The sequence below is a fragment of the Periplaneta americana genome, chromosome 11 (assembly GCF_040183065.1).
Source record: "Periplaneta americana isolate PAMFEO1 chromosome 11, P.americana_PAMFEO1_priV1, whole genome shotgun sequence".
Classification (NCBI taxonomy): domain Eukaryota; kingdom Metazoa; phylum Arthropoda; class Insecta; order Blattodea; family Blattidae; genus Periplaneta; species Periplaneta americana.
Window position 1 is genome coordinate 130573621 of NC_091127.1, and position 16270 is coordinate 130589890.

A 16270-nucleotide genomic window follows, 5' to 3' on the forward strand; every position below is an offset into this window, starting at 1 on the left:
TTAGTCGGCGTTATAATATATTATACAGTTTAGGCTTCATTTATGGGTCCTAGGCTTGTTTTTACGCTTATTTTTATAGTTAGCCTTAATTTTACGTTTATTTTATCGGATATTTATTGCTGAGTAGCTGTTGTTATTGTAATTTTATAACTAGACCCCGGATGTTTGGCAAAATACCTTTCTTACTGGGTGGAAGTAAATCATTATTTTCATAGATATGAATGTGATTTGGGGTAAATCAAAGTGATAGAGCCAATTTTTATTTTGCCTTTTTAAAGTGTTTCTTACTAATTCAATAATAAATGCCTTTTTTGTTATTTTAAAGCAATATTTCTTGTTTATTTGCAATTTTCTAATTAATTGTAATGTGATGTGTATGAAGTTTAAATATTTGAAACAATGACTAACTTTACTAACAACAGTAAATAAAAGTAATTTATTTCTGTGCTTAATCTGCTAATAATCGTGCTTCAATACTATTGGTGTAATATGAATAATGATTGACAATCCACAGTTACAAATATAATATTATCATGTCTCCACGATACCAACAATCAGCTTTATAATTTTATATATTAAGCTCGTTCTCATAGAAGTTTTCATGTAGCATTTTCAATTGTTTGCTTTCAGTTTTCAATCTTACTGTTACGTTTTTGTGCTACAAGTGTTTATTATTGTAGGAGAAAGAATTTGAGTGAGGAACAGTCAGTTAACGTCGGGTGATAGAAGGTATAAGATCGGTTAGCTAGAATGCCTAAATTCAGTCAACCATTGAAAAGTAAACTTCATGCTTACGTTAGTGAATTTGGTGCCTATGTTTTCAGCCGATGGAACAGTTTTGTTATGTAAGGTTTGAGGGAAGATAGTTAATCACGAAAGAAAGTATTTTATAAGTGAACATGTTTCACCTACGAAGTAAATATGTGAGTTATGTTGATATAATTTAAATTTATTGCTAAAATATATTGTGCCTTTTTCAAAATTTATAATGCCTTTTTCAAAGAATATTGTGCCTTTTTAAAAGTTTTATTGACTTTTTACCTGCTTATTTTAACTGTTATAAATGCCTAAACATCCGGATTCTAGTTATTAAGGATGGTTCACAATAAACCGGGAAGAGAAGCGACAACGAGATCGAAAACGGAAATAATGTTAAAATAAATGTATTTAAATGGGGGGCATTCACAGACTATTGTGAAATTCACAGGGACAGTTACTATTGAAATCCCAGAAGTCAGTACTCAAACCTAAGTTTTTCTGGATTTCATCATATAAGGAAAGTAAAGAGACTTTATTAATAATTTAGAAGATTGAAGCCAGAATGCATCAAGCAATCAAGATCTAAATAGTATTGAAATCTCAATAGAAGGACCTCTAGCAAACGTTACTGTGCAGGAAATTGTACAGTATTTTCAATAGTAGGAGCAATAATAATAATAATAATAATAATAATAATAATAATAATAATAATAATAATAATAATAATAATAATAATAATAGCAATGACAATTACCATCCCTTCATATATTTATGAATATATGAAGGGTTCAGAGCCATAATGGGCTAAGCGCCATTTATTAAAAACGAAGAAAGCAAGGGTTAAATGCCATAATTTAAGGAAGATTGACATATCATTTAGTTTTAATGTGTATACTTTATATTAGTTGCTATATGTTTCCATTGAATTACGGTAATAACTTCATTTTAACCCTTGTTCTCTACGGTTTTAGTTAATGGATCTTGGCCCACTGTGGTTCTGAATCCTTCACATAGGCTATGTCGACTGATGTCAATGTAAACAGACAGTGACAGTCAAAAAAGATAAGAGAGAGGCGTAGAGACTGACGAATAAACGGAAGACCTGTGTGTAGGTAAAGAATCGTTGATTTACGTTAAGGGGTTAGGTACAGCTTACTACAGTAAAATGTTTGGAAATATTCAACATTTTTTTCCTCCATTACTAGATCTTGTACAACAATGAAAATTTGTATGTGTAAAACATTGTCCTTCTGCTATAAGAAAAAAATTAAATATTTTTAAGATTTAAGAAAAATTATTTATATACTGTATATATTTTTTCAAAATTCAAAATGGTGACAGTTCACTGTGCAGTGATGAAGCGTTTCCCTCATAACTCATAAACCTGTTAACGTGTTCATGTTCTCTCTTATTTTATTGCTGCAACTCATGTTTACAATATCATGCTCTTTCAACTACATTCCTTAATAAATAATATATTTTTTTATTTTGTGTTAGAAGAAAATACTGATATATGACTATATTTTAAAAGTTTATTTTTATCAGACAATCTATGAAAGGCAGGAATGTGATTTTGCATCATATTGTAAATATGGCATGCATTAATACACACAAAAAATTTCATCACAAATGTTGGATAGTTTTTTAGTTATAAGGGAAACGCTTCATCACTGCACAGTGAACTGCATCATTTTCAATTTTGAAAAAAAAAAAAAAAAAAAATTAATCCTAAAAACATTTTTTCATGTAGCAAAAGGACAGTGTTTTACACACACTAATTTTCATTATTGTACAAGATACAATAATAGAGGAAAAAATGTTAAATACTTCCAAACTTTTACTGCTGTTAACTGTACCTAACCCCTTAATCAATTTATAGTAGAATGTTATTACCTTTCTAAGAGAGTGACTACAAATTCAAAGCAGATGGACAGTTTCATTCATATGGGTATTTAGTGTATGTATGTATAAACAAACAAAATTATACATTATAATTTATACCGTCTTCCTGTATTTGGCACGAATATCTTGTTTCATATTGAAGTTTTAATTGGTTATATTACGACGTTATGTCAACTGCTGTGGTTATCTAGCGTCTGAATGAGGTGGTGATAATGCCAGAGAAATGGGTGCAAGGTCCAGCGCCGGAAGTTACCCCGCATTTCCTCTTAATGGGGTTGAGAGAAAGCTCCGGAAAAACCTCAACCAGGTAACTTGTCCCAACCGGAATTTGAACCTGGGCCCGCATGTTTCACGTTTCATGTTGGGCGGAATTACGCAATAATAGACCAAACGACAATTTGAAAAAAAAATGCGATATTTGCACAAATCTGTTGATGACTGGCTAATTTAACTCTGAAAAAATCAAGAATGCGATACCTGAATTTTGCTGCTATTTATAAGCAAAAATTAGTTTATTACATAAAATTCATTTATTTACTTTGCTTTGAAATATTAATTCAACTGCTGGTATCTTATTAAAAATCGGTTTATCTTCTTGGTACTATTTGTGCATTTTTTTGTAATATATAATACATATAATAAGTGCTTGCATATAATATTTTCTAAAAAAAAACAGATTTATTTCAATTACCAGTACCTCGAAACAGGTTTTTGGCGCTTGGTCTCTTACTGCGTAACTCCGTCCAATTGTTACTCCACATCGATGGACGTTTCATGTAGAAAGCAAACTCGATGAGTCTTGGCGTTAGTAAATTTTCACTGAAATGAAAGGCTACTAGCAACGGGGATCAAATTCTTGAAGTTACAGTTCTGTGTCGAAATTAAAAAAGAAGAAGAATACAAAGAGCTCTACCTTCCTGCTTCACCTACTTCAAATAAGTTGAAAACAATGTAACATGTTACACAGATATCCACTTTCAAAAGAAGAGCCATGTGTAACGGAGTCTTGTCTAGAGTTAATTAAATTAACATTTTGGTACTGTTACGTAGACACTAAGAAAGTCTAGTTGAGATCACAAACCCGAACTTGTTTGCTGTATGCGATATACGTGTACATCACTTAAAAATATCATGTTTGTAAGTGTACACATTTGCCCATCTTGGTTCTCTAATAGGAACATGAATAAATCGACATTTCTGGTTCTACGTTTCCATCCCCTCACTTTACTGAGTAACACTTGAATTATTATATGCATTATAATGAAATGGAAAAGATTAGAAACAGAACATTCATAGCATTACAGCAGAATTCTAGAATTTGAATTGGAGACTGGCAAAATTCAGAGCGATGAATGAGCTCCTAGCAGGCCTAACATTTGACAAACAATATACTTGGAAAATTCTTGACTTAATCCAACGTAAAGATATTATTAAAATTATCAGCGTCCAAGAGGGAATTTCCTTAGAAGTCATGAATTACCAAATGATTTAAATTTTATTGTTGTTTGTGCTTCTTGTTTTATTTATTTCAAACCCAAATGTTTCTTTACTAAATTATATTTCAGAAACAATTGATACGTTTTTAAATGTTAACAATATACGAAGTGTAAGGTTTTGCAAATTACAAAACTCAGTTTATCAATTACATAAAATAGAAAAAGAGTGTTTAATTATTCACTAACAAATAGCTTTTAAAGAACCCGGAGGTTCATTGTCGACCTCAGATAAGACCGCCATCGCTCCCTATCATGAGCAAGAATGTAAATTAAAAATTGGAAACTCATCCCTCGAAAAGGTGGAACAATTGAAATACTTTGAAGTAACAATATAGTACATTATGCAACGAGCCTATAATGAAGGTAATTAAGAAGCGAGTATGGATATTTATGAAACGAGCGCAAGCGAGTTTCATAATTTTCATACGAGCTTCTTAATTACCATTATAGGCGAGTTTCATACGACTTTTTATGCTCGACCATATTTCTAACTTGATATTATTAATTTTCTTTGTATCTGACCTTGACGAATGTCCCGTATGTTGTGGGATGTGCGCAGACGCGAAAGTATTGATTTTTTCCGAGGAACAGATGTTCACATTGACCTTGCTAGGCCATAAGAACCTACAGAGATAACATTCAAATTAAATTAGACATTGAAAAACGAGATGACAAATTGAATTTATTTGAATATTATTTACAATTAACGCTAATTATTATAGTAACAGAACATAACCTTCTGCGACAGTATTGGATTTCCAGCCTCCGTGACTTTTCGCTAATTCTCTTTCGATTGCATATCCGAGAATAATCAATACTTGCGGTTTTATAACGGTAGAAAGCTGACCTGTCATTTTCTGAACAGTTGTAACCTGAGTCGTCATTGGCTGAAAGATCTGATCTTTAATGAGTAGGTGTACTTTAATGACATGCATTAAAGGTCTGCTACCAGGTGTATAATTACTACATTTCGGCATGGTCGAGCATAAACAAATATAAATGACACTCGAGAGAAAATTAAACGCAGAACAAATATGGGAAATGCCTCTTATTATTCGGTTGAGAAGCTTTTCAATCTTCTTTCAAAAACACAAATTTAGAATTTATAAAACAGTTATAATACTAGTTGTGCTGTATGGTTATGAAATTTTGACTCTCACTTTGAGAGAAGAACAGAGATTAATAGTGTTTGAGAATAAGTTCCTTAGGAAAATATTAGGGACTAAGAGCGATGAAACTACAGGATAATGGAGAAGGTTATATAACGAAGAACTACACGCATTGTATTCTTCACCTGACATAATTAGGAGCACTAAATCCAGACGTTTGAGATGGGCAAGGCATGTAGCATGTTTGGGTGAATCCAGAACTACATACAGAGTGTTAGTTGGGAAACTGAGGAGAAAAAGATCTTTGAGGAGACCGAGACGAAGTTGGGAAGACAATATTAAAATAGATTTGAGTGAGGTGGGATATAATGGTAGGGATTGGATTAATCTTACTCAGGACAGGGATCGTCGACGGGCTTATGTGAGAGCGGCAATGAACCTCGGGGGTCTCTAACAGCAATTTGTAAGTAAGGATAGGACTAGTGGGAAAACATAAAATTGCCTTCACGATCCTCTGACTTAACCGCATGCAATTTCTTTGTATGGAGTTAAATAAAGAGGATTAAAGAAACAGCTTAAATGTTGATTTATAAATATTTCTCACTTGCACATCGTACTTATAGATTTCAAATATTTAAGTAAATGTAACTGTATTATTCTTCGTATTGCCCAATTGAGAAACTAGTGTTGGCCCCAAATTCGGGCATTTTTATTACTAATTTCGTAGAAGGCTCTTTACAGGATTACTATGGAATTTGTGTCCCGGAACCTAAGGTACTCCCGAGTAGCTTCTAGATGTACCTAATGAGTATTTTTGGGTATTAGGTCTGTGCATATTTTGTGGAATTATGTCTGTGTAAGCGAAAATATCTCAAGAAATCTTGGAATGTAGGCTTTCACGGCCGGCGTCATAGGGATCGATGTTATCCGGGCTAAAGGGCCATAGTCTATCGGAGCTGTTGCTTGCTACCATACATTTCAACTGCTACTCCGGCAGACATCATCAGTGGTTGATGTCTACCGGAGTAGCAGACGAAATGTATGATAGCAACAGCTCCAACAGACCACGGCACTTTAGCCCGGATAACATCGATCCCTATCTCAAGAAAATTTGTCTCAACGCTTTGCTGTAAGCTATCAAATTAGCCGATGTTTGAACTAAGTCTCTAGCGTGTAACATCATTAGCCACAGCCACAAATATGCAAACATATTTTTGATAGTCTATGAGAGTTTACTGTTCACTGGATTCAGTATTTTTACGAGGGTTTATTATGGTTAACTTAATAATTCCAATTCTATTAATATTTAACCAGTTGAATTGAAAGTCCCAATCGGAGCTAAAGAGTTGATATTTTATTTGCTGCTGAATGTCGGAAGGCCTGTTTGCTCGCAGAGATCAGGTTATTAAAATATATGGCTTCATTTTAATTTCTTGCAAGTTCTTTGATACAGTGCGTTAGGCTCTGAATTCTTAAAAGACATACTGACGTATTTGCTCTAATAAGATATATTCGATTCATCCCGAAACTTTGATATCTGTAACAGGTTTTATTATATTAACAAGCGTTTCTTGCTTTTTTAATAATTCTGTCTCATCAGACTGGAGAGAGAAATCAAGAGAACCGAATGAAAATTGGCCTATTCTAATATACATAATTTAAGGAGAACATAAAATTATGTTTGGCAATATTTCGTGTGTACATGCACATTTCTAACGGTTTACCAAGCTTCTACTTTCAGTATGATGATTTTTATATGCTTTGATTTCCAACTAATTTTATCTTGCTGAAACATTCTGCACTCTCCCACAAACGACACCACTTCGCTCAAGATTTATAAACTGCGCACTCAGTACGATTTCCGGCATAAACCTCTATTTCATTAAGACTGTTTATTATCTCGTGTTGCGTCAAGCGGTGACTTACATGATCAGAGAGTCCCAACATGTCTGTATGTCTAATGTTGGTTATAATTATGAGACAAATTAGGACAGAAGTAAGAGAAACAGAATACATGGCCATTGACAATTAAAAAGAGAATAAGTGAAATCTTCAACAAAGACTTAATAAACCTTAATATAAATGTAATAAAATAATAAGGTGTAATTTACCATATTTCAAAATGATATTCTTGAAGCTGTTACAGTTCCACAAAAAGTATCTCAGTCACATTGAACCATGCTTGATTGGGCCGATTAATGGCATCCCTTCAGCCACACACTTCTTAATCCTTCCCATCTTCCTCACTTCTTCGCTATATGAAATTTAATGGCTTTTAATTTTCTTTCGTACCTAAACTGTGTCCACGTTAAAATCTCTGCTGTTCAATTCCTCAACGAACTCTTCTTTGGCAACTTCCTTTGCATTTCTGTCACGATACTTTGCAGTTTCTACAGCTAATCCACAGACCTTTATGAGTTTTATCAAATTCCTAAATCCCAGGTAGGCCTACTTGGTCATTATTCCACTACATTGTTTCCATGTAACAGGGTGTTGTTCTCAATGGAAATTTTGAAAATGATATTCAATGTGTACTATAAAAAGTTACACAAGGATTATAAGGTTTATGTTTGTTAATATTTAATGTGTAATATTGTAATGCTTGCGATGTCGAGAAAGAATAGACCTATGTATCTCTCTCTCTCTTTTTGGAAGGGCATCAATCAATTGACGTAAATTTTGGGAAACCAACAAATAACTATATTAAGAGGTTTAAAAAAATAATTGTATTTTTCCTGATTCTTAATGATGTATGTGATATTGTGAGAGGAGTTATTAATATATTAATTATTTAATTTTTATGAATTTCCTTCATTTTCACACGATGAAAATTAGTAACATTTCCTTTCAAAAAACAGATGGATTCAATTATTTAGTTCGAAATGAAATTATATTATATATGTAGGTCAATATATTTATTTAAACTACTGTATGTAATACATTCATTTGTTCTCAAATAATTTTGTAACAAGTTGCGTGTAATTTTCCATCACTGAACTGTACTTCTGCTTTATTAATACAGTAGCTTGGTTCCAATTCGCTAAACCTTGGGCTATACTCGTATAGCCTATACTACGTTTCATCATTACCTTATTGTGCTCCAAATCCTTTGCCCTGATAATATATGTAGTGAACAGTTATTTGAATATGATAGGTAAGGCACCTTTGCAGTCGCTTACACATACCAAAGAACCCGAATCAATAATGTGAAGTTTATATTAAAATAAGAACTGTCTAATGCACAAATCGTTAAACGAACTTTTCACAATAAAATCAGAACTCAAGCGAATTGGTGAATACAGGTCTTAAAATGAGCTTAAAATCGACAATGCACAATATTTAACATGTGCACTGCAGAACTGTCAAAACAACCTTTTCAATACGTTTCACAACAAGCTAAATTTCATATTGTGTCGGCTTCATTTTATTTCAAGGTCAGTACTAGGCGGTAGGTCTCTCTATAATAAGTATAGCATTGTTACATATAATTTTAACGTGCCGGAGCACCAATCACAGGGATTATACTGAAGGAGGGGGTAGAAGGACTATGCCTTATGTCGATATAGATTTTGTTACTCTCACAGTGAAAAATTAATGAAAGGAAAACGATTAAGAATTTTAAAAATACTCAAATATAAATGTATTTTTTTAGTTCAAAGGAGGTTCAAACCCGGTAACCCCCTTGCGTACACCTCTGGTAACCACGATACCGCCGAGGACGACTCAATGCGTAGGCTTCATGTTCATCACAATCATCATAATTACATTATCATTATATACTGTAAGCTATTAAAGGATCTCTGGGTTGAAAAGTTTGCACAAGAAGAAATGTAACCATTCCAGAAATAAATTTAGACATATACGCAAGTTTTATAAATACGTACACTGTACAGTTACTTATGTGGAGTTCACGTTAGCACAACGGGAGGAATTTTAGATATTTTTGTAAGAGAATTGTGTTCTTTCAGCTGCACCTTAAATATAAGTCATATTGTGCTAGATATGTATTATTTACACTTAGAAAGAAATTGATAAGATTTGAATACGTAGAAATTTATGCGGCGACTGATGTACATTTATTCGATAAAGTTCTAACACGCGAGGTATATTTGTGGATAATAAAACTCCGAAACAAAAATATACAAGTTCAAATTCAAATACGTATCCTGAATAATTCTAAGGTCACATGGATCTCGGGTCCAGTTGCTTTCAAACATTCAAAAGCATTCAATTTGAGGCATCCATTTCACTTTATGCCTTCAAGCTCCCAGTCGAGTTCAAATATTCATTCTCTGTTCCGTGAAAATAAACCTTGCTTCGTTGTGATGCTCACATGACATTCAAAAACAGTGAAGGATCATTTTTAACAAGTATACGCCTTTAATGTACTATATACCTTACAGCTTCACCATTTGTGTGAAATTTATATATAATGTACGTTTTTAAGAAATACTGAAATACCAGTCCCTTGATAACCTTTATTACCTATACGTAGTTCCACTCGGTGATTCACATAATAGCAACACATCATTGTGGTTCATTTTGTTAAATACTCCTTTCTGTGACTGAAATAGCTCCTGTGGCAGCAAGCTGCAATCGTGATCCAATACTGTACTCGGGAGTTGGTTTGAACCCCGCCTGGGCTGATTAATGGCTTTAGTTTTTCTGAGGTTTTTTACGAACATAGCGCGATTGCCAGATAAAGTCTAGAGAATGCTCACTCATCTCGCCAAACATCATCGATGTCACCAATTACACACACAACAGGTAACCTCGTGCTTGAAAGATCGTCATAAATTAAATAACCAATTAAAAAAATATAGGTTCGCTAAGAATGTGTGTTGGGATGCTGGTTAATAATAATAATAATAATAATAATAATAATAATAATAATAATAATAATAATAATCATCATCATAATAATCATAATAATAATAATCATCATCATCATCATCAAATGTTTCAAAGAACTGAAATATATTTGTAGTCACTCTAAGATATCCCTAATTAATCATAAAGAACGATTACATCCTACACTTGTTGGGGCAATACGGAATGCTATGTCTATATGAGACGTCTATTTTCTTTGCTCAGAATATTGAACTAGCAATTATTATTATTGTAGGGACCGGTCGTTAAGGGAGTCATTGGTTTGGGCGGTGCGCGTAGGGGATCTGTAGCATGCAACTCATTCCATATCGAGGGTTAGAGCAATAGATCTAATTAGGTCGCAGTGCTGGCTGTCCTTGCCCCCCTCAGTTGAATTCCATTCCATTATTATTACCATCTACATTGTTTATTTTCTAGATTTTATTTGTTACTTGTGCGTGCTTCCTATGCCAAGCCATATACTTATTTCAGGCGAAACCGAAAAGCTTATTGTAACTTCAAGTGTCTGCAATATTACTCCTTTTGCGTTTGAAGTAGGTTAATTTTTAAATATTATTTTTAATGTGCTTAAAATGGCTTTAATATTATTCTTGTTGCTGATAAAGTCATTTGAACCATCAACTTCTTCTGCTCTCAAATGTTGCAGTTTTCACATTATTAAATGCACGAATTTCAAAACTTTGAAATATATATATTTTTTAAGTTATCGCAGGAAGAAACGCAAGAACTATAACGTAAGTCTGCTTTCTTCTTGACATTGTCTAGTAAGACCATAAGGTCTAGTTGTTGAAATTCACAGTCCTAGCACTATTAACTAATTAAACTGAATCACACAAAATTCTCCAGTTTTCCAAATATCAGTATTATACAACAAATTATATTCTCACCCGAATGTTGATATTTTCAATATCGACTTTTCAGAATACAAAATAATTTATCATCATATTTTGCAGAATATTGTTATTAGTTAATTTAAAGCTACTTTCACACCTTTTCGATTTCCTTTTCCCTTTCTCTCTCTTCTATTTCGTTTCTGTTTCGTTTTCATAGTTTATGTTTTATAAATTATGTAAGTCTTAAACATTGTAATGGGGCTTTGTTATATTCATAAACAAATAAATAAATGATTTATTATTATTATTATTAATCATATTAAGAGAATCCAGGCAATGACTGAGCACAAGTTCGTAAAATCGTGTCTACTGGAAGTTGCGTGTCTTTGGGGGTCAAGAACATCGCGTGCCATTTGACTCGACGCGTGTGCCATAGGTTGCCGATGTTTTTGTAGATTATTTATAGAAGAGAAAGAGAGATAGAGGGATGGAGAGAGAGAAAGGAAAATACTGAAAACACGAAGCAGAAGATATGAACAGAGATAGACTTGAAGGATGGAAGCTATGAGATATATCTACCTTCTTTATACACCCTCGTCCTATCAAAATAGCGGCCACTGCCCTTCTTCCTTTTAACTCACCCCATCCCTATATATATCCATATCAGGACAGTACGGGGGGTGGACTCGGAGACCCTTACCATTGTCCAGAGATTGAAAAAATTTTACTGAGAATTCCAGACACATCCTTGAGACGGGAACTTTAAGGGAGTTGAAGGGAGGTGCATCGGGGGCACCCTTACCCATCTCATTCCCCCATCCCCACGTATTCTTTTTCTTCCCTTACCGATAACCGAACGGTCTTTTCGTCTTATCCCCTCCTCCGTCTGCAGTGACACAATGGGTCTCCGATCGATATCCAGTGGAGGTTGCTTCTTCCTTCGGTTCTGACTTGGACCTCGGCTATTCCACTGCCTTCAAAGCTTCAGCACAAGTTTCGTTTTTTTTTTTTTAAAGGTTAGCTAGGGGAGATAGGGGTAGGGAAGGCTTTTATAATATGATGGAGAGGACGATAGGTAGAGTGGAGCCAGTCAGAGTTGATCTCTAACGGAAAAAGTCAACATTGCCAAATGTTGCATGCAGAGCTGATGGTAGTTTGTTCTAAGAAATGAATTGAAATTCTCTTACACAGCGGTTTTAAGTTTGTCAGAAATTTTGAAGAATCCTATGAAGAATGCTACGGTCTGGAAGGTCCGGGGTTCGATCCCAGGCGGTGACAGGATTTTTTCTCGTTGCCAAACTTTCACAATGGCCCCGAGGTTCACTCAGCCTTCTATAAAATTGAGTACCGGATCTTTGCCGGGGGTAAAAGGCGGTCAGAGCGTGGTGCCAACCACACCACCTCATTCTAGTGCCGAGGTCATGGAAAGCATGGGGCTCTACCTCCATGCCCCCCCAAGTGCCTTCATGGCATGTTACAGGGATACCTTTAACCTTTTACCTATGAAGAATACAAAGATACAAACATGCAATACCAAGAATCGGCAATAATAATAATAATAATAATAATAATAATAATAATAATAATAATAATAATAATAATCCGTGACGCTACAGCACGCGAAATGCCCAGACCGACCAGCCAGCTGCTGGCCTCACCAAGCCCACATGCCGAAGCAGAGGTGGACGATCATCCAACCAGAATGGAGATATCGTGTGGTTAGCACGATGATCCCCTCCAGCTGTTATAGCTGGCTTTCGCAATTGGATTTCGCTACTTATCGTAGCTCTCCAAGTGCATCACGATGCTGGGTGGGCACCGGTTCCATACACTGGCCGGAATTTCATGAGAAAATTTCTTCCCCCATGAGGACTCGAACCAGCGCGCATTCCATAACGCGAGTCCTAGGCAGGAAGCCTTAGACCACGACGCCACGGCGCATAATAATAATAATAATAATAATAATAATAATAATAATAATAATAATAATAACAACACATTTTTTACAAAGATTTTCCTTAATATAAAGGTGTCTCTGCCATCAAATCAATTTGCTATCTTAAATTCTCTCTCCAAACATTTGTATCTTGTTCATCTTCTTCTAATAGATTAAAATTTTTATAGAGGATATTTAACGTTGTGCATCCAAGTAGTCATTGGTCTTCCACGTCGTCTTCTTCCTTCTACTTTCCAGTCGAATATAAATTTAGGAATCCTCTCCATTCGTTGTACATGTCCGTACCATCGTAATCTTCTTTTTTTCCACTATTATCGCATGTCTGTATTTCGTATTCTTTCTATTCTTGATTTTCTGGAAGCTCTTCTTAAAAAAATCCATTTCAATTGTCCTTAGTTACTTGTTATGTTGAGCATTCATTGCCCAGGTTTCTGCGCAGCATAATACTGTGCTATGTAGGATTGAATTTAATATCATCTGTTTGGTTTTATTTATAATACTCCTACTCGTTACGATCGAGTTCAGCATACCAGTCACTTTCCTTCCATTAATAATTCTTTTTGAAATTTCCATATTTGATGTTCCTCCTTTCTCTAGAATTGAACCTAAATAGCAAAATGTATACCGCAAAACGGAGTGACTTGATACGCTGGGGGGAGGGGGGGCTTGATACGTTTTGTAGGTTGACAACTTACAAAACGTATCAAGTCACCCCCATTTACGGTACCTTTTTTTTTTTTTTCTTTCATCAATATATTATAACTCATCCAAATCTACGTTTAAATATTCTGTTTTTTTTTTTTCCTTCTAAATTAATTTTTAGACCTAATTTCCTATATTCCTGTGAAAGTTGGTTACGCATATGAGGGTTTCACAACCATAGTGGACCAAGTCCATCTGGAATAGTTCTGAGATATTGAGTCTTAAAGTTCCTGGCTCACGCTTAGCAACCTTCACCTACCAAAGGAAATGCTGTTCTCTGTGGAGTAACAAATGAGTTATGGACTTTGTTTGTTATGGCAATGAATAAATCTTAGTTTTCTGCATCCGAGATTGTGTTAATCCACAAACTCACCACAGGTGGACTTGGTCCACTCTGGTTGTGAGCCCCTCATATTATAATTGGCATCTTCCCCGTCCTGAGTTATAATAACCGGTAGAAACTGTCCATATTTAATTTCTATTCCCATTCTATGACATTTACGTGACATCAAGTTATTTCAGTAGCGGAACCTACTATCTCTAGGCGGATAACGGACGTCAATGAAATTACCGTAGGCCTAATTCGGTGTTAAAACTTAGTATCTCGTTTGAGATTTACAACTGTGGATGATATTCATCTACTTAGAACAGCTCAAGATGGATAAATTATTCAGGACGTAGTACAAGAACGCTCAGGATAGAATTTTTCGTCGAGATTCCAACAGATAAGTGATTGAGTCGTAAGTACTACGCTAAGCGAAATCACTCCTTTGTTCAAGTCGTCGTAACTCGGAAAAGATTAAATCTTTTGAGTAACGACCATTATTAAAAGTAATTTCTATTCTTTCCCAATATTTCCCTCGCTGTGACTCCTCGCCTAACGTGAAAAACAAAAAAGTTTACCGCTTATCAACTTTTGAAGGTTTAAATGTATATTCTGAATACGCCACATCGACGTTACCATTTTTCTTTCTACTTTTCAAAAAATAATTTTATTTCGAAATTTTTTGTGTCTTCCTTAGACACTCAGCTATCTATTAAAAAAAAATTACAGTGTGATTGATTGACTATCATAGGAACTACGATATGATACATGTTAAAGGAACGGGAAATATCGTGTAATGATTATTTCCGAAGTTTTACGAATGTTAACATACACACCAAATACGTCATTATTGACATCAACGTAGCGTTAACGTTTAGCGTACATGGAAGATGCGAAAACTCTCTATTCACGTCAGTGTATGAGTCACTTTGTCTAGGTGTCCATTCAGATTAGTTCAGTCAATCAGCAAGTTTGTCCAGTTATTCGTTCATATTAATCTGTCAGTTTGTCCAGTTAATCATTCATATCATTCTATCAGCCAGTATGTCCACTTCTTCATATCAGTCTATCAGCCAGTTTGTCCAGTTATTCTTATCAATCAGCCAGTTTGTCCAGTTATTCATTCGTAACAGTCAACCAGTCAGCTTGTTCAGTTACTCATCCAGACCACTCAGTCTATCAGTCTGTTTGTCCAGTGTTATTCAGTATCAGCCAATTTGTAATTTAGTAAATACAAAAATATTCTTAACTTCTATGATAAATTGTCTAGCTTTCATTAATCAAGTAATCTTGTCGTACTTTAATTTTTATTGTAATTGTAATTGTAAATTTAATATTACTTGTAATTTTATTCTTCATATTATAGTTGTAATCCCCTGGTAGAGGGGCAGAGAAGGCCTGATGGTCTTATATCTACCAGGTTAAATAAATAAATAAATAAATAAATAAATAAATAAATAAATAAATAAATAAATAAATAAATACTAAAATTTGTCCAGTTATTCATTCAGACCAATAAGTCATTCATTCAGATCTATTCTTACTCACACTGATTCACTCAGTCTAGCCCGAGAGTCATTCTGTTTACCTAGTCAGTCCTTCAATTGGTCACGCATTCAGCAGAAATTGCAGTCATTCAGTTCAGCGAGTGTAGTATAAAATCTGTTTGATATATTCTCTTCTTTGTATTCTAAGTTCTTTTCCATCCATTTTATTCTCATTTCTTCTTTCTCTTCCATTTCATTACCAAGTTCAAATATGTGTTTATAGTTCTCATTTCTTATTCGGTCTATGATATTTACTTCAGCAACGTATCTCAGGAACCGCAATTTAAAAGCCCGTATTCTCATATCATCAGCTTCCTTCGTTGTCCATATTTCACAGCTATATAAATCTTCTTCCTTTGCCAGAGTTTTATAATATTTGAGTTGGTTTTCCTTTCTTGTTCTATTCTTGATGGTTCTCTTTATCTTGTAGCACAATGAATTGAATTTACTTATGTTATTTCTCACAAAAAATCAATCTGAGATAATTAAAACTTTTAACTATGCTTATCTTTCTTTCAATCGTATTATCATAAAACAATTTTTATCTCAAAAAGTAAGCAAAAAACGAGCAAAATTATATTATTTTTTGTTTGAAATATCTCAAAGAATAACATACTGAAATTAATAGCATTACTTACTCTTCCCCCTGTATAAGAAGAGAAATTGCAAGAATTACATAAATATAGAAAATCTTTTTCTGTGAATAACAGGCCAAATAGTTATAAAATGTAGTGTATAAAGGAATAACAT